We start from the raw sequence: 19,511 nt of genomic DNA, 5'->3' as shown, positions 1-19,511 counted from the left end.
GTCTGTATCAAATGAATCTGTTCTCTCTCCCAATTGACATCTCGCACTTCTAGTGACAGCTCGTAGAAGTAATTGTCCTTTGAATTTGCTCCCAACTCGACGCGAAAATACGCCGGTCCATGTGCTGCCCAGTCTCATAAACAACGCCGCCATCTTTCTTGCGCAATCGCTTGATTTCACGCTGTACACGTATTTACTGTAAAACGCAACGAGGCCCGAAGTGTGCTACCAGCAGCGACCGCGCATCCGACAGTTAGTTGCAGGGGTGATTAAATTGTCATCTGTAATAGATGTGAGATTGCATATTCATTGTAGAGTAATGTACGTAGAAATCTAGTTTTCCTTACGTGAATTCGATATTTTGTCGCGAAACCTATTCTTAACTTGTAAGAAAACGGCGTCGAAGGGAAAAATAACTCCTGCCCAGCGCCCATCATCATTGCATCAAGCTCATAAACTGTAGTCCCACTGCCTTTTAATCGTGTCATTGGTTAAAAAAAAAAAGTTTTCATTAGACCACCACTACTTAGATTTCACAGGCAGAGTAAATTAAGTAGTTTACCGGCAGCCAATAATGGATAAGTGTCAGACTGTCAGCAAATATAATTTCTCCTATAGTATTAATTACAGAATATGCAGCCCGCAGTGCGCATGACTCGTGGCAGCTGCTCTGAGCCTCTGGACCTAAAAAAAAGGCAAAACTAAATTTAGAGTAGACTTTTAATTTGGTCTATTGAAGTAACCTACTATGTTACTGGTACTCACAAAATCGGGCAGAAAATGCATGTTGCTGGTGTTCACACACTGGCTACTGTCCAGACTATAACTCCTTTTAGATGGTAGTTTGAGTGCATGATATGTGTTTTGGTGGTGTATTGTTCATCGTGCAGCACAGGTATACACGTTCACAACAACACCTTCTCACTAATTTAAGTCGAATACACTATAGGAAATGAAGGCATCGAGCACTCCGAGCTGTGTACATTGTAGATTGAATGGTTTTATTAGATCGAGTTGTGGGAGCCAGTCACTGATGTGACGACGGTGAAATTGTGATACACTCTCCATTTTTACAGAAAGAGCCACTGGTATTTATACATGTACAGGAGGTGACTCACCTCTCTGGTATGAGACAGTGAAACAAGTGGTCAGTGTTGACAAGCGGTTACCTTGGAATTGTTTTGAAGAGAACCAGCGGGGAGGATAAATGACCCACGGAGAGAGGAGGAGAGAGAGTGGGAAAGACGGAGATATCGGAGCGGAGAGAGAGAGAGATTGTGGAGGAGAGAAACTGGAGAAAAGTTGATCTGCTACAGTAGTATAGTATTTGAATGCTGAAGACAGACCTCTGGGCTCTGTCCAAAATCTTAAGTGTACTGGTGCAATGACACAATTCACTGTTGTTGTTGTATTTTAATGTATTTTCTTCTAAGAACAAAGTAACCTTTAACCCGTTGAGGATGGACTGATTTTGCTGCAACATGAATTTCCCATAATCCATATAGACACCTGCCCCAGTATACTCGGGACTCGTCCTCAACGGGTTAAGAATCTTATTATTACAGCAAAATGAAACCTACCATGTGCATGTGCATAAAGTGCAGTAGGACCCTATAGCTGTTCATTGCTAATTTTACAACTTTTGTGTGTGTGTGTGTGTGTGTATGTGTGTGTTTCCTTGTTCTCGTAAGAGTGTCGTCAATATGTTCACAGGTAATGCTCTATGGGTTTCAGGATATGCAGTTCAAAATAAGATTTTACATGTCTGGTAAAATAAAGTAGGATGAACAACATGAAACATGAGCTGTTGTCTGAAGTTTAAAGGATTCTATATGCTGCACCTTTTGATTGCCATTTAATGTACAGAACACAAGGAACCACATTACATCATGTCTTCAATGGAGACAGAGGAAGGCACATGCATGTGGCTCTACAGAAATCTTCCACAGGACATTACAGATGATGACTCCTTGGTTAAGGTAAGCAATACTTCAGCCTGTTATTGGAGTGTGTTGTGACCCCCAGACATTCAAGTGACACTTGGGTGTTGAGTGCCTATTCAACCCTGTTTCACTACAATGTACTCATTCAAAATAAAATAAAACAGTTCACAAAGATTGAGGAAAGCATAATATCTGTCTATGATTCATCACTCGCATCAAACCCCCAATATAATGCTAATGATGACATCGTCATGGCATTCCGATTTGATATGACATGAAAGGTTTCCATATTACGAATGCATCTTGGTCGAGTCCATGTGTTCGGACAAGGATGACAATTTGAAAGAATTGTTCGGTAACATCTGAGAGCATCAAGAGAAATTATTTGTGTGACTCTTTGATCAGATTTAGTGTAAATCTGTAGATCTCATTCTTTTGATATATTTTGAACGGTGATTTTGTGTGTGTGTGTGTGTAAAAAATCTTGACTTGGACATGTGTGGTTCAGGAAATATGTCAATGTTGAATACACTTTTGAGAAGAAGTGTTAAACACAATCACACTTCACATTTTATTTGATTTCATAAACTATTTGGGAATAAAGTAACATGCCAGTCCATGCCCAAATGAGATAATTGAGTATGAAATAAATACAACTTTTTCCATCCCCCCCATGGTATAATTCTGATGACAGCCGACTGCTGATCCTGGCCGATTTGTCACCAGCTTCATCAAGCGGCATGTGCCCGATAACCGGGCCTCGGAGAAGGTGAGCCTAGTGAGGCGGCGAGATGTCATCAGGGAAGGAGGGAGTGTGAGGAGGAAGAAGCCTGCCAAGAAGCAGATGTCCAGCAACCCGAAACGAGGGAAGAAGATGCTGAGCATGCAGGAGAAGAAGAAATTGGGACTCTTTGAAATCCCTCCAGAACAACAAAAGTGAGTGGAGCACACATAAGCCTTGGTCACACTGACAAAAGATCAAAAAGTTTGAGATCGCGGTCTTCAAGACCTGGAAGTTTTGCCAGTGTGACTGCTAGAAATTGCAACTTCGCATTCTTAAACTTCTCAGTCTTTTGCCAGTCTGACCACGTCTATAGAGGGTGAAAACAAAAGTTTGTCAACTGCTGTAAAATCAAAGGAGGCCCATTATGCTGGGCATTATCCCTGTTTTCTGTTTTTATGCCTCCGCAACGAAGTGGCCGGAGGCATTATGTTTTCGGGTCGTCCGTCCGCCCGTCCGTCCATCCGTCCGTCCGTACGTCCGTACGTCCGTCCGTCCCGTTTTGTTTTTGTCGATATCTCAAGGACCGTGTGGTGGTTTTACATCGAACTTGGTAGGAGGGTATATCCTTGGGGGATAATACTTTGTGTGGATTTTAGGGTCACAGGGTCAAAGGTCAAAGGTCACAGGTTATTTTGTGAAAAAAAAAATTGAAATTTCATGTTTTTCTCCATATCTCGCAAATGGTTCAAGGTATCTTCATGGAACTTAGTATATATGCTTGTACTGATGGGCAGTGATTATCTAGGGAAGTTGGGGTCGTGGGTCAAAGGTCAGGGGTCAAAGGTCAAGGTCAACTCCTCAAAATATCACTACTTTCCTTAGAATGCAATATGCCTGAAGGTTTTTTTTTTTTTAAACTTGATGTATGGCATGTATTACCCAATATATATTTTTGGGGAAGTTTCTTGCCAAAAGGTCAAAGGTCAAAGGTCAAGTGAAAGTGCTAAATTGCACTTTTTCCTCCATATCTCGAAAGTAACTCCAGGTATCATCATGAAACTTACATATTTATGCATGTTCAACCTAACAGTGATTCTCTTTGGAACTGTGAGGTCAAAGGTCAAAGGCCAGGTTTAGATAATGCTATTTTCCCATTTGATACTGAAATTATACTTTTCCTCAATACCTTGAAAATTACTCAATGCATAAACTTATAAAAGGGTCAAAAGTCAAGTAAAAATCATCAGTTCCCCAAATACCTGCACTCTGACATTTTAATCATTCATCCAATTGAACCTAGTTCTAGGAAAGTGAACATTCAGCACATTTGTGTCAAACTTGTCCTTTTAATATTTTGCCAGTTGTGTGAAACTGTCATCACACATTGTCAAGACATTGTACTATAGACCTATTAGGAGAACCATGCATTATGGCGGAGGCATATCAGTAGCCGTAGCGATATGTCTAGTTATTATAATGAAGTGATATTGAGATCATGTGACTCCCTCTCAACTTGACTTAATTGCTCAGGACCAAGTGTTCCCGTGCTTAACTGTGGCAAATATCCTCCAGTCAGTCCAATTCTGGGCTTGAGTATATTCTGCCTCTTCAAGGGTTGGTTCCGAGATGTTCCTGGTCTGATCTTTCCATCTGAGTTGGGGGTGACCATGTTGTGAAGTCACATTTTTTTTTTCTTTTGGGGTATACCTTAATGACCAATGGATATCTTTTATGTTGAGCAGCATCTGTGTCATAGCCAGGCCGTGTGCCTTTATTTTTTCTGCCGATGTTTTGTCCCAGCCATCTGCTTTGTTGTTCTTCCGTGACTTTTTGGCTGACTCAACTTCACCTCGTGAATGGCTGGTTTGTTGCACTTGTACAATGTAGGTGGTGGTACTGGTATTGTGTCAATGTAGGCCTCACTATCTGGGAATTGCATGCATGTTCAGGTGCATGCTGAAATGTTCTTTCCAGGATTCCATAACCTCATGCAGTGCTGTTCTTTTTTCCAGCTAAATGTATTTTGTTCCTTTTTCCAGCAAGCTCTGTAATTGTTTTAAAGAACATCACAAAACCCTCAAAGAGTTATTAGACTTGATTTCCCAGTGGTAGTGATATCCAATTTCTGGGTCAACTTAGCCTTTTGACAAGGCCTTGTGACTGAAGATTGAGACTAACTCGCCACACCGAGAACTGCGAGAAACGGGTGAACGCGAGACCGAGAGGCCTTTTGAAATCTGTTTTTTTTTTCCCCACCGCCTCCCGACGAAGGCGAATATGAATTACTCATATATTCATGAGTCAGAGCACAGTTGGTATGCTAATGAGGACGTGTCAACGCTGCGCTGGCGATGCAGGCAGCTACAGATGAGCGAGCCGCCAACATGCATACTTATGCGTATTCATTAGATGCGACGGCATGGTGAGCAATGCGGTCGCCGATTGGCTGCTGCCCTATAGGGTAGCAGAATCAGCGAGAAACAAGGCTCAAGATAAGAAATTCATGTCAGGTTTCAAAAGACCTCACGGCTGCGCTGCTCGTTCTCGCATTCACCCGTTCTCTCGCAGTTAGTCTCTTTCACAGCCATGAGGCCTTGCCAAAAGGCTAGGGTCAACTTGACTGAGGTTGTGGTGTTTCCTAACAGTTTCCCCTTTTGTAGCTAGATTTGAGGTTTAGAAACCCAAACTAAAGTACCATACACATAACAGCTTTGTAGATAAGCACTTCTCTCAGAAGTTGTTTTCCCCAATTTTAAACTCAGTAGATGTATGTTATGATGTGTCTTCAAGCCATTCAGAAACTTTACAAGCAATCAGTAATGGCATTGATACTGTGTTATATGAAATGTCATTAATAGATTGTTGTTAATGAATATACACATGTTGAAATCAATCAGATGCTCCCTTTCAGTCTTCTGGAGATTGCTGTGAAGTTTTACATTCTATGTTTTTGTTTTACACACACACAAACATACACACTGAAGTGTGATTCAGTGCACTTGAATAGACCTGAAACTTCAAAACCCCTTTTTCTTAAAAGTAGCATTCCTGTGATGATGATAAAGTGATTTTCTGTTTCTATTTTGATGGGTTTGAAACATCCCGTTTCGATGAGTAGCATATACATTTTTAGGCCGAGAATCTCCCCATTTGGAATTTGGCCTTCACTGTAAAATCTAACCTTTGTAGATCCCATCTGTAATGTTTTTGCAGTCTTTAATCTTTGAAATGCATAAAGCCATCATAAGTATCTTACCTGAATTATGTTATAAATACCTATAGATATATGCAGACAGGATACTCTGTACCAAGTTATGGCTTAATGCACAGTGTGCATTATCTCGCATGGGTGTCATATCACAAGGTGTTTGGATTTCGTTTTATCCAATAATTGACAAATGCACGCTTGTGACCCCCAGGTATGAGCTGTATACGCCTCTGCACCAGCTCTGGTTGGATTACATGAGAGAGACGCTGATGACACAAAACCCGTGAGTAGCCTTGAAAGCGTTGCCTAGCGACAAGATTCACAACACAGACTTTTGTCAGACTGATAATCCCCTGGGGGTGTTTGGGAATTAGCCAGACTCCGCAATACTGTAGTCAAGTAGATGAATACTTCTGTTTATTTTGTTTGTTTTTTTCTGTTCTTGTCACAAGGTTAAATACGAGTAGAATCTGCTACAGCTCTTGAATTTGTGCGGGCTGTATGCTGATTGTGCAATCCAGTGCGGCAAAGTCAGAATGTAAAACACTGTGCACAGAAGGGCTTTTGTTTTAATAGACATCCATACATTGTGCAGACAATGTAAATACATCATCTACAAATCGCTGTAATTCATTGACCGAATGACCCCTCTCTTAGTGTGGGACATGTATACATGTTGATGCACATTTTTTAGAAAGCCATTTTGTAATTTGCTCATGTGCACACTATTAGACAAATGACCATTCCTTTTTCTCTCAGTTGGTGGGTGCACTTTTCTCATTGTCAAAGCGATAATGCATAACCTCATCTGATGTAACAATTTATGGAATTCATACACACTTGTGTATATTCATACAAAGAATGAACCTGCGTAAATCGGGTGACTGGAGTGGCCGATCAGTTTACAATTGAGGAAGCACTCATTTTATTGTCATACATTGAATGCATTTTTCTCTTGACACATTGCTAAATACCAGGCTTGCTGTAAGACAGATGTGCTGGCTAGAACCATGTATACATATTACATATTAAATAATCATTATATCCAGATGCTTATCCGTGTGAATTTAAAATCCAATATGCCTGTTTAATATCTTAAATGATCTTTTCCTGGCTCATGCACGTAGTGGATCTATGAGATGGCTTATTCTGTTGTTGTGAAAGTGTATTCCCTTTTTGTGAGGATATGAATGAACACCTTGATTTTATATGGCAGTACAATAACGTGTAAAAGACCTCAGTAATGTGTCATAGAATTATTACCACGCAAAAGGTCAATTTAAGGTCTCATGCTCTTGAATGATATCCAATCATGTTGATAGGTGGTTATCAATTTGTGGAGATTGATTGTCATTCATCTGCATTCTGTCGTGCCTTGGACACATGTCAAGAGATTCTGATCTGCATATGATTTGCTCTGTCAGCATGCGATCAGTTGGTGGGCTTTCATAAACAGAAGTCAATTAAAGTGCAGAAGGCAGAGTTTTATGTGAGTGAGAAGAAACAAAACAAAAAACCAAACTGCTTGAAATGAGAGTAGAATACTGTACAAGTGGATATTTTTTGTGTGAGTAATTTTTTTTTTTTTTTTTTTTTTTTTGCGCTTGGCCTTGTAAGATGAATTTTGCGTGTTTTTAATTCCACGGAATCACAACATTGATTACTGCAACATATGACAAACAGAAATATTCGCATGCTTTTATTTTTGCAGCAGCTTCTGGTTGTGCAAAATTAGCGAAAATTTCCACACTGCAAAAATGTCCTCTTTTATGGTATGATGTAGATGGGATGAAGCATGTACGGTAGTTAGAAATCTAGTTCGTGGATTATACAAATTTTAACCACATAAATGCCCCTTACACATCTCATACCCCGACAGTCGGCAAATAATGAATACACTGACACAAACTACTGTATCTATAAGCTGTTATTTTCGCATACAGATATTTTTACAAAATGCAAAGGTCACAGACATTTTTACAAGATATTATTTTTTGCAGATGGTATCGTAAATGCACTATTACCCTAGTGCGTGCCAACATTTTTGCATGTTAAATTCGCAATCCAAGTGTGACTTGCAAAATTTGCAAAAATAACAGCTTATACAGCATGCATATAAACCATTACATCTTTTTGAAAATAGACCACAGGGGTTCTCAGCTGTCTTAGGAATCTGGTAGTCAGTACGTGTTACCTGCTTTAAAAACTCACAAAATAATGTGTTAGTCACCTTAATACAGCCCCTTCCCCCCCCAAGAGAGAGAGAGAGAGAGAGAGGGGAGAGAAGGACTGGCTCTGGGTCTCCTGCCCTTTTGTTTTATTGTGCACATATAAAAGTCAGTGCTTAGTTTTAAACTTGAATTCTTTGTGTTTTGGTTTGGAGTACAGGAGCATGCCGCAGCTTCAGTCGAGGCTGCTCAAATGCGACCTTCATGGCTGCATTCTGACAGGTGAGTTGAAAATATACGGCTCCTCCTTTTGAATTTTCCATAAGTTTCACAGCACTGTGGAGCAGTGATCTTAAGTTCGTGGGTTCAAACCTCTCTCATAGTGCCACCAGTGTCCTGCATGACTCCATGACATTTGCTCCTGTGACAATTGCTCCCATGGAATATCTGCACATTATGAGCTAAACGTAAATTCTACCCACTACCATAACTCTAACTCTGATCCTCACATCAAACTAAACCTAAACCTCAATCACAACCCTAACCCTAATCCTAAAGTCCTTGGAGAAAGTAAGACTGGAGCAATTGTCGCAGGAGCAAACGTTGTGTCACCATTCTGCACATGTAGTGTCCAAGTAGTCAAGGTATAGAAACAACTCTGAAAACCCATTTTTGCATGTTTAATACAAATTAGGTAGAATGTGCGTGAAGCGTTCTGGCAGATATACTGAAGTAACGATGAAGTACATACGCCTGTAGGTACAGGAGAAGTAATCATTTGACATTGATCGCATATTGATAATGATAATGATGCTTCAAAGAGAAAGCATAGTAGTAAATGAAATGTAGCACAATGGTAATGATTATCATTTTACTATTATTCTTTGGCATTGTCAGTATCATCAGTATCATATATCTACCACTACTATTATAACAACCACCATTTCTTGTACTGCCACTTCTACTACTACTACATGTATATTAAAGTCAGTTTTGTCTTGTGCACTTTTTCCCAATGCAGTCACTCGTTCCAAGTGCCCCTCATACGTTGGTACATCTGGGATCCTGCTTCAGGAAACTAAAAATGTGTTCAAGATCATCACCAAAGATGACAAGCTCAAGAGTAGGTTTCATTCTTCCATCTACACAGAGAGAAAGAATCAGGAATGAAGTTCAATTTTACATATTTAGATGCCATTACCCTTGAAATTTGAAGTGTATTCTTTCCGCATTGCAGGGAGTAATGGTCGTCCTTCTTGGCAAGCCTTCACAAAAAGCATCAAATTTCATCAAAGCTTTAATAGGCATTTTGGTTGATATCAAATCTGCATGCATCTTGTTTATGACACAAACTTGTGATGAGTGAGAAATTGAATTGGTCATGTAATTTTATGTTACATGCAGGCTTTATCCTCCTCAGGTATCATTTATACTTGTAGCTGAGTTTAGATGAAAAAACCCCAAACCATCAAAAAGCAGAATTACACAATTTTTGCATTGTGATGGGATATAGTGATCTTGGATGGAATACTTTGATGTAGTCAACTTCATGAAAGCCAGCTTTCAAACTGCAACTATTTGATTTCTGCTCAAGACCCTCTACACTGTTTGAACGATGAGGACTGCTACCTGTGAAAGCAGTACAACGTCGAGTTGTTGTTACCTGCGTATTGCACCTGATTAACAAATTACCCTACACTGAGACTAAATTGCGACTGGTAAGACGATTTTACAATAGTAAAGGGTGGTTGAATGCACAATTGAAAGACACAGTGGCAAAAAGAGAAATAAAAAGGAATTGTGGTAGATTAAAGATAACTAGGGAGCACTTTCGCCAAAATATTTAAAAACACATGATATGGAATGAAAGCAACAAAGTTGTGGCTAGAATCAGGATGAGGGTGAAGACCAACCTTGGATGCTCGTTTACTCCTTACAAGGTGTGTTGTGTGGCAAAGGGGGTGGGGTAAGGCAGATTGGCTTGTCATGACTTCGTGATGGTGGCACTATTTTTACTGCCTTTCATTCATGAGCTTCTCATTAGTAGGATGAATGGTATTGTGTGGGGAGTTCCCAGTGCATTAAACTAATGGTTTTTTTTTTCCTTTCTGTCTTCCCCCAAACAGCGATACCCAAGAGTCAATGCTGGTTCATGTTCACCGTGGACCAGTTTGCCATCACCATCTACGGCCAGCACTTCTGCCTCCGCAGCAGCATGCGTTCGGCCAAGAAGTTCAAGGCGAGGCCAACCATCGAGCTCTGATGACGGAGAAAAAGGAGCTCGATACAGTATGTTGATGCGGATGATGTTCCACATGGGGTGCACTCCATGGCAGCCAGACTGTCCTTCATGGAAGATTATGTGTGTTGATTGGATGTGAAGGCGTTGGTGCGCAGTATATTGTAAATGTGCAATATACGAGACAGTTCAGGCAGGTTTGCTGAAAATGAAGTACTCATGGTGCCTATTAACCCTAGTTCTGTTGGTCCATCGCTCTTCAAGCTTAGCGATAGATTGATTATTACACATGTGAAGTTGGCAAGGGCACTGAATACTTGTTGACCGCTTGATTGTCTGCAATATGTCACCACTAACCTTTGGAAGCAATCTGGTCGATACCTTCAAAGTATGCATTCCCTGCTATTGACATTAACTTTTTATACCCCCGCCAAACGAAGTTTGAAGGGGGTATATAGGAATCAGCGGACGGTTGGGCGGTCGGTCGGGCGGTCGGTCGGGCGGTCGGTCCGTTGCAAATCTTGCGTCGCGAACTACTTCCTCAGTTTTCAACCAATTCCCATAAAACTTGGCACAGATGTGTGCCTTGGGTTGTAGATGTGCAAGACGTATTTTTTGACAGTACCCAAAAGTACGTTGCCATGGTAACGGCATATTATGGGCAAAAATGGGTACAAATCTTGCGTCGCGAACTCCTCCCACAGTTTTTGATCAATTTTTATGAAATTAGGTACAGATGTTCATCTGAATATGTTAATGTGCAAGACACATATTTCCGCAGTGGCAAAAAGTGCGTTGCCATGGTAACGGCATGTTATAGGTAAAATATAGGGCAAAATGCTTCATGGCAAAACTGCTTCATCAGTGTTCTTCCAATTCTCATGGAATTCATATTGAATGTTTGTCTTAGGATATAGGTCAGCATGACACATTTCTTGACAGTGACAAAAAGTATGTTGCCATGGTAACAGCTCACATATTATGAGCCAAAATGATGGAAAATTTTGTGTTGCAAACTACTTCCTCAGTTTTTGCCCAATTTCCATGAAACTTGGTACAGATATGTGACTTTGGTTGTAGATGTGCAAGACGCATTTTTCGACAGTACCCGAAAGTACGTTGCCATGGTAACGGCATAATAATGGCAGAAGATCAAGGAAAGATCTTGCGGATTTAACTACTTCCTCAGTTTTTTGACCAAAGCTTATGAAATGTTGTTTTGACCAAAGCTTATGAAATGTTGTTTGGCGGGGGTATAACCAGTCGCTGTAGCGACATTTCTAGTTTTTTTTAGCATCACATCTCTTTCATGTGTGACCACTTTACAAGGTAATGTTGTTGGCATTGTACCTCATACAAGTAGCCTTGAGACATGTGCCCCTGCTGGTGGCATATAAGAGACTTGGTAGAGGTCAGACTTTCTGTAAGAAATTCTCCATCGACCTTGCGCTCTGGCTCAGAAGTCTGTTTTTTGTCGTTGTCGTCACTGAATTATTTATCAATTTTGCATTGACCCCTCAGATATAGCAAAAGTGTTAATGACAGCGAGGTAATCTTGTAGATGCTTGGAATTGGCAAGAGTGATTGAAGTGGAGTTCTCCCCACCGACCCCAATTACGTTAAGAGCCGGTGCACTGGTGGGGTCATTTGAAGCATTGTGGGCGTGTATTGTATTACTATGCTCCACCCCACTTCCTGCATTTCTCTTAACTGTTGATGGTGTCCAATGCATTAAGTCGATTAGGATTGAAAAGGCAGCGGTGAGAAAGATCAGACAGTGCTGTATGAAAATTTCCTCCGGCAGAATGCTCTGGGAGAACTTCTAAAGGCTTTGTGGTAGCTAGTAACATGGACTGCTTTTGATGTCAGACCAATGGATGATGGAAACGGATCGAACATATCAGCCACTTACGTGATTCAAGGCTCGTTTGCTAAGATTCTGTGTAATTCAAAGTTTGTATGTGTATAATGATGCTCTCAGTGCAGTGTAAAACTTGAGCACTAGTGCAGTGGGGTTAGTGTGTGTGTGTGTGTGTGCGTGTGTGTGCGTGTGTGTGTGTGTGTGCGCGCGCGTGCGCATGTATGTGTGTGTGTGATCCAAATGAATGTATGTGTGTGTAATGAGCAATGATGTGTTCCTGATAAAGAGTGTGTGCCTGTGTGTGAGTTTGTGTCTATTGTGATCACATAGATTTCAAATGTGGGGTAGTAATTGCCAGTTATTAATTCTACCACCAGCCTCACTTGTTCAGCATGCATGGTGAAAATCCCCAAAAGTGACCAATTGAAAATATACATAGATGTGAAGATTTTTGTGGAATCTCTAAAGTGAACAGTGAAATTTCATAATTCTCAATTCCTTGTGGAATCAATAGCAGTCATCATGTATTAGAATACAAAACAAATAGAAAGAATTACTGCCTCCATTCTTCTCTTCCTTTTAAATTAGTTAACCCTCCCTAGAAAAAAAAAAAGTTTTTTTCTCCCTCCTCTGTCATAGTTGCTGTTGGTGGACGTTCATATTACCTCCGCCGAGGGAGGAGGTTATGTTTTCATAGGCATTGGTTGGTTTGCTTGTTGGTTTGTCCGTGTGCAAAATAACTCAAAAAGTTATGAAGGGATTTGGATGAAACTTAAAGAAAAGGTTGAAAGTGACACAAGGAACAGATCATTAAATTCTGGTAGTGATCTGGGAATTTGTATGGATTTTATGAAGGATTTTCAACATATTGGCAGGTAGGGTCAATGAACTTGGGAGTTCAGGCTTTTTTTTTGAGGTTTCATACATGCACTGAAGTGCATACTCTAGTTTCTGCTAAGGCGAGGTGCGCAGCGCAGCTGGAAGTTGATGATGTAACAAAAAGCTTCTGTATCGGGAAATCAGGTAACTTTCAGCATGCATACACGCATATAGGTGGAAATCGCTGATCTTTATGGAAGAACAAGATCAGTGGTGGGAAGAAGCTGCTTGGCGGAGGTCTGCGCTCTCAGAGAGCTTTTCTAGTTATTCCTGAAACAGTACATGAAGTGTGCACTGATACAGGCAGCGAGACTGGAGATCCATTGTGTGAAGGCAATTTTCATAATGTATGTATTCATCACTATGGATGTTTTTCGTGCGTTCCCGCAGTGACAGGTGATCAGGTGAATGTTGGTTTCTCACCATAATACTCAGTTGTGATCAACATGTGCACATCATGTGCTGATAAATAACAATAATAATAATAATAAAAAGAAGGTCCACTGACATTTTACATGTATGAAGTCTCATTTATGAGGACTGTTGTCACAGGCTTTTTACATATTATTTACTATGTCTTCTCAACTCTTTGAAACACTCCACAAAGGGGAGGGGGGGGGGGATGGTTGGATGTGGAAGCAGCTGATTCATCACGGGAAAAATGATTACACCTGCTCCTGGTGACACCTGTCCACCTACTCGATGCGGATGGATGCGTCCAGGGTGGCGGGGGCTTGCTTTAGCAGCAAAGCATGCATTATGCATGTTCATTACTATGATTGATTGAACTTCAGTCCCCCCCCCCCCCCCCCTTCGTGTCTGTACTTTGCTCCTTGTGCTTAAACAAGAACATCATCATAAACAACAACAACAACAACAACCACAACAACAAACAAACCAGCCAAAACAGTACGTGTTATGCCTCAAGGGCTCTAGGCAAGGTGATTTAGTAACAAATGAGAATATTAGAGCTTATCTTTAAAGCTGTAAAAAAAAAATACATATAAGATATTACATCACACTGAACTAGCTTAGCCTGATCTTTTTGTCATTGTCTTTGTTTCGTAATGGTATTAGTTTTGGTTTTGTTGTGTTTTGTTTTGTTTTGTTTTTTTTTCGGGGGGGGGGGGGGAGGGGAGGGGGATGGTGGTAGAAGGGTGCAATGATATTTCTGTAATATCTTAGTGAGTATTGATGGAGTGATTATAATACTCTGCACTCATAATTTCATTTTTCTTTTCTTTGAAAATTGTTGATATATTGTGACACAAAACGTTATCACACTATGCACTATTTAACGCTACATTAGATAGCCTGGTCTTTTTTGTCTTGTTTTTGTTTTCTTACTCCATTGGTATTGGTTTTGGCAACTAAACAGAGCACACACATTTCCAAAAAAAAAAATAAATAAAATGTGAGGATGTGATCGAGATCAAACAGGAGTTTCCTTCTCCACAAAGTTCTGCAGCTTGTTCCAAAATTTTGTTGCAAAATTAATGTTCAGCATCATATTACATTGATACGAATGAAGACATTGAGCTGCATGATTCTACATGTCACCAGTGTCTCTGATATGGAGCTGTGAAATACTGTAAAAGTGGATATTTTCGCGTGACTAATTTTTCGCGCTTGGCCGGGTCGGAAGAGTTTCGCGTGTTTTTAATTCCGCGGAATCAAGACATCACGCACAGGCACATATGGCAAGCAAAAATATTCGCGTGCTTTTATTTTCGCGCTAGTTTCTGGTTGCGCGAAATGCGCCAAAATTTGAACACCGCGAAAATTTCCACTTTTACAGTATATGCTCTTAAAGGGAAGCAGTCCTGAGATTTTCACTGTACTGATAATTAAGAAGAGTGAAAAATATAACCTTTCACCAATTTATACGCGTGGACATCAAAAATTGTCTCCGTACGCGATTTTTAAAAAATAATTCCTGCAAGCGATCGTGTAAGAGCCTGCCAAAAGTTGCAACGTCATTGATGCCCTACTCTCAAGTTGACAGCCGTGCCTCAGAAAACCAATTTACGTGTTCAAAATGATCATATCTGATTTTTTCATGAAATATGACAATATGTGGTTTTATCATTTCAAACAAAATATTTCAAGCTTATTTATATATACAATTAATATAAAAATAAATAGTAAACATGTATTTATAAATAACTAGGGATGACGAGCAGAACACCGCTGGAAAGAGTTGTGCATCGATGACGTATGACTCTCCGCCAAGACTTGCTCATTTGCAGAGTCACACTTTTTTAACCGAAATGTACGAGCTTATTTGGTGATTTGAAAGTTTGTTTTTGATGAAAGTAGTTCATTGGAGGTACCAACAACAACATATCTTTTTAAATTTCGTGAGGACTGCGTCCCTTTAAGCCTGTCTGTTCCATGCAATTTACCTTAAAGGACAAGTCCACCTTCATATACATGTGGATTGAGTGAATGCAACAATATTAGTAGAACACATCAGTGAAAGTTTGGGGAAAATCGGACAATCCGTCTAAGGTTACGAAATTTTAAAGTATCTGCGCAGTCACTGCTGGATGAGAAGACTACTACAGTGTATGATGTCATATGCGTACAACGATATAAAGAAAATAAAAAGAATTTCACAAAAATTAACTTTTTGAATAAAGTGCACATTTCTTGAACTTGTTACTGACATATGTTAACGGTAATATTATTCCCCCTGCCTTCTGAAAGAGAGAAGTCAGGTGTTCTTTTGTTATGCGAGAAAAGTGAAAATATGTTGAATTTTTTTTCTTTCTTTATATCGTTGTACACATGTGACATCACAAGCTATAGTAGTCTTCTCATCCAGCCTTGAGTGAGCAGAAACTTCAAAAACTCTCACTGATGTGTTCTACTAAGATTGCTGCATTCACTCAACCCACATGTCTATAAAGGTGAAACTTGTCCTTTAAAACTCTGAATGACCAATCTTCCCAAAGATGGTGATGTAGGAATAAACAATCGGAAAAAAAACTTCTTAAACATGGCACTCCTGATACAACAAAGACAGCTATATCAAAACTCTCGTTACAACGAAATAAAAATTCAGGTCCAAAAAAATTATCTACATGTGTATCACTGTATACTTTATTGGTCAGCTGTAGCAAAATTTTCACATAACGAAAGAAATCTGCAAGAGTCCAGAGGACTTTGTTATATTGAGAGCTGCCTGTAGCATAATACAGTCAACCTTGGCTAAGTCGAATCTATTTGGACTGAAAAAAATAGCTTTGACTTAGAGAAAATTTGACTTATGAGGGATTAAAATCAATAGAATATAATGAACAAAGGACTTAAAAAGACCTTCGACCTCGGCGATTATTTGACTTATGCGAGCTTGACTGTAAAAGCAAGGTCGACTGCATCTGTTCAAAGATGGTTTGATTGTGAAAGTGCAATTTTAAGAACTTTTGTATGCTTGGATTGAATGTTCTTATCCAATTCAGTGAGCAAAAGATGATTCATCTTATAGAGACCAGAGCTGGTAGTGTGGGGATTCATTCATGGGTGGGTCGGGATTCATTTGCTATTACCTGGGGTACACTAAAAAGAAAACCATGAATAGCATCAGTCAGCAAATATGTGCATCAAAGAGTATGTTCATTGGTAGCGGTCGACCCCAGTTGGGATTCTGTGGTTGTGTGTGTATTTACATAGAGATCAGTGGTAAAGCTGTATACCGTTTCTTTCAGGGATTCTTGAATACAGTGGAAACTCAGTATAACAAGATCCTTGGGACCGAGACAATTTGGTTCTTTATATCAGATATTTTGTTACATCAGTAGTCAATAAACAATACAAAACAAAGGAAATAAATTCATTGGGACTGGAGAAATTTAGATTCTAATATCAGGTGCTTTGTTTTATGAGATCTCTTTATATTGAGTTTCCACTGTATATCCAAGCCAGGTCAGCCTTCCAACTCAATGGTATCCCCATGTTATCAAGTTTTTAAATTATTCCACCACAAATGTAAGGCATTATCAAGGCTTCTGAACACTAGACATGTTTTGGGATTGTGTGGTTGTTTGTTTTTTTTGTCTTCAAAAACTTTTGTAAATACAATGTGAGACTCCTTCAGGAAATGAGTCGGTGACCTGATATGCTATTCCCGAGTGACTCGCCGATCCACATTATTATGAATATTTATGTAAAAGAAATACACCTTCACACATACTATTATTACTCATTGTACTCAAGGATGTGTATTAAGAAGCAAGTGAATCAGTTATTCACTTTTCATTTCTTTCTCTTCTTTGATAGTTAAAGTAGGACTCTGTGACCCAAAGAAAGCTACACATTATGGACAAATACATGTGATGCGTGTTGACACAGAGTTATTGCTATATTTGCATAGAAAACATAAACAGGCTTTAGAATGAAAATGAGAGTACGGCAGATGCGTTCAGTAAACAGAACGGTACAACGTGTGAATCTTCAAAACTCATTTCACATCTTGCAAAATGCGATTGTCAAACTACTTTATGCACATAAATACCAGTATCACTATAAAAGTGTATGTCAAAATTTTATTACATATATACTGTGCGAGGCTACTTTTGTCTTGAACCAAATGACAGAAGTTTTAATTATTTTGCACAACAGCTGCAATGCAAACCAAATACATGTAATGCTCATGGCTGGACTGTGTGTACTTTTATTTGTGGAATAGCATGAATTACATTGTTGGAGCTCTACTTTGGATATCCACATTTGAAACCTTTCAATTGATAGAATTACATGCTCAACTTAAAGGACAAGTTCACCTTCATATACATGTGGATTGAGTGAAGGCAACAATGTTAGTAAAACACATCAGTGAAAGTTTGGGAAAAATCCGACAATCTGTTCAAAAGTTATGAATTTTTAAAATATCCGTGCAATCACTGCTGGGGGAGAAGACTACTACAGTGTATGACGTCACATGCGTACAACGATATAAGGAAAATAAGAAGAGAATTTCACAAAACTTGACCTTTTTGAATAAAGTGCACATTTCCTCGACTTGTTACTGACTCATGTTAGGGGTAATATTATTCCCCCTGACTTCTGAAAGAGAGAAGTCGAGTGCTCTTTTATTATGTGAGAAAAGTGAGAATATCTTGAATTCTCTTTATACTTTCTCTATATAGTTGTACTCATATGATATCACAAGCTATAGTAGTCTTCTCATCCAGCCATGACTGAGCAGAAACTTCAAAAATTCATAACTTTTGAACGGATTGTCCGATTTTCCTCAAACTCTCATTGATGTGTTCCACTAATATTGCTGCATTCACTCAACTCACATGTCTTTGAAGGTGAACTTGTCCTTTAAAGACAGTTGAAGCCCAGGTATGGTTTAGTTAAAGTCACCAAAAAAAGTAGAGCAAAACTTGAAACTCTTATATCAGGCACATTGCATGGACAAGGACATCCCATCACATAAAGCTGGGTTGAGAAACTACACACACACAACACTTTGAACTATCTTTTACAAGCATAAATACTTCATCACAATTAAAGCTCTATGATGGAATTCATAGCTTCTAACCTCAAACAGTCATATATGCCATGATAGATTTTTTGTGTTTAATCTTCTTCTTTTTTTTTGTGGTGCCAATTCTGCCAGTGAGCTTTCATAGTTTTGTCAAAGTCTTGTTCATTCACACGCCAGCTGAAACCTAATTGGCCTTTGCAAGATCATTCAGACATAACAAAAGTCCTCATACATGTAGCTCCTCTAAAATGTTGCTAGACATAATCTTGGGCAGTATCCATGATTTAAACAAGAAATCATAAAGAGCATTACAGGTTTACAGAAAAGACAACATCAACAACATTTTGATATAATCTGACAAGCTGTATCAACACATTGACTGCAAACAAATGAGTAGTAATGCAGAATTGATAAACACTGCATTTCAAAACTGTTCAAGAAATTGTGCTGTGACAAACTCGCACATCAAGATTTAAACCTCTACCCACTTTGTTCGTCACACTTGTCAAGCACAATTAATGCAAAAAGCTGTTATTTTCGCAAATTTAACAATATGTAAAAATATCGCAGACGGACAGGCATTAGTGCACTTACAATAGCCTTGGTGTTAAATCGAGAAAATAACCTCTTGCACGTTATGCGGCCAGCAACGGCCCCATTTTTTGCTCTGTTGTCAATATTTCAGTGTTTATTGTAGCCATAGACTCTGGGATGAGCCCTGTTTTCCTTTCACACCAGGGTTTAGATTATCATCACTTTCTTTTTCTACATGGGCTTCTGAATGTCATATTAATAGCTTGCTGTCAGCCAAATCAGTAATCAAATTTGGAAGAAAATATAATGCAGAAGCAAATCTGCATTCAATTACTTCTGAGATATGGCAATTAGTAGCATACCTGCTATGGACTTTTGTTACTGATAATGTGCATTAAAATTTGAATCAAATTTCCTATCAACCTGCTTAAAGTGGGCACTTGCCCATCACCCTACTT

The 19,511-nt window shown here is 39.3% G+C and overlaps 1 pseudogene; it reads left to right on the top strand.

The window, feature by feature from the left end:
* Nucleotides 1-1,872: 1,872 nt before the first annotated feature.
* LOC139728394 (ribonuclease P protein subunit p29-like) lies at nt 1,873-10,306 on the top strand (annotated as a pseudogene).
* The last annotated feature ends 9,205 nt before the right edge of the window (nt 10,307-19,511 follow it).

This window comes from Diadema antillarum, unplaced genomic scaffold (assembly GCF_040938485.1).
Source record: "Diadema antillarum isolate AM-2024a unplaced genomic scaffold, OU_Dant_1.0 seq00000177_RagTag, whole genome shotgun sequence".
Lineage (NCBI taxonomy): Eukaryota > Metazoa > Echinodermata > Echinoidea > Diadematoida > Diadematidae > Diadema > Diadema antillarum.
This window is presented reverse-complemented; position numbering and strand designations above follow the sequence as displayed.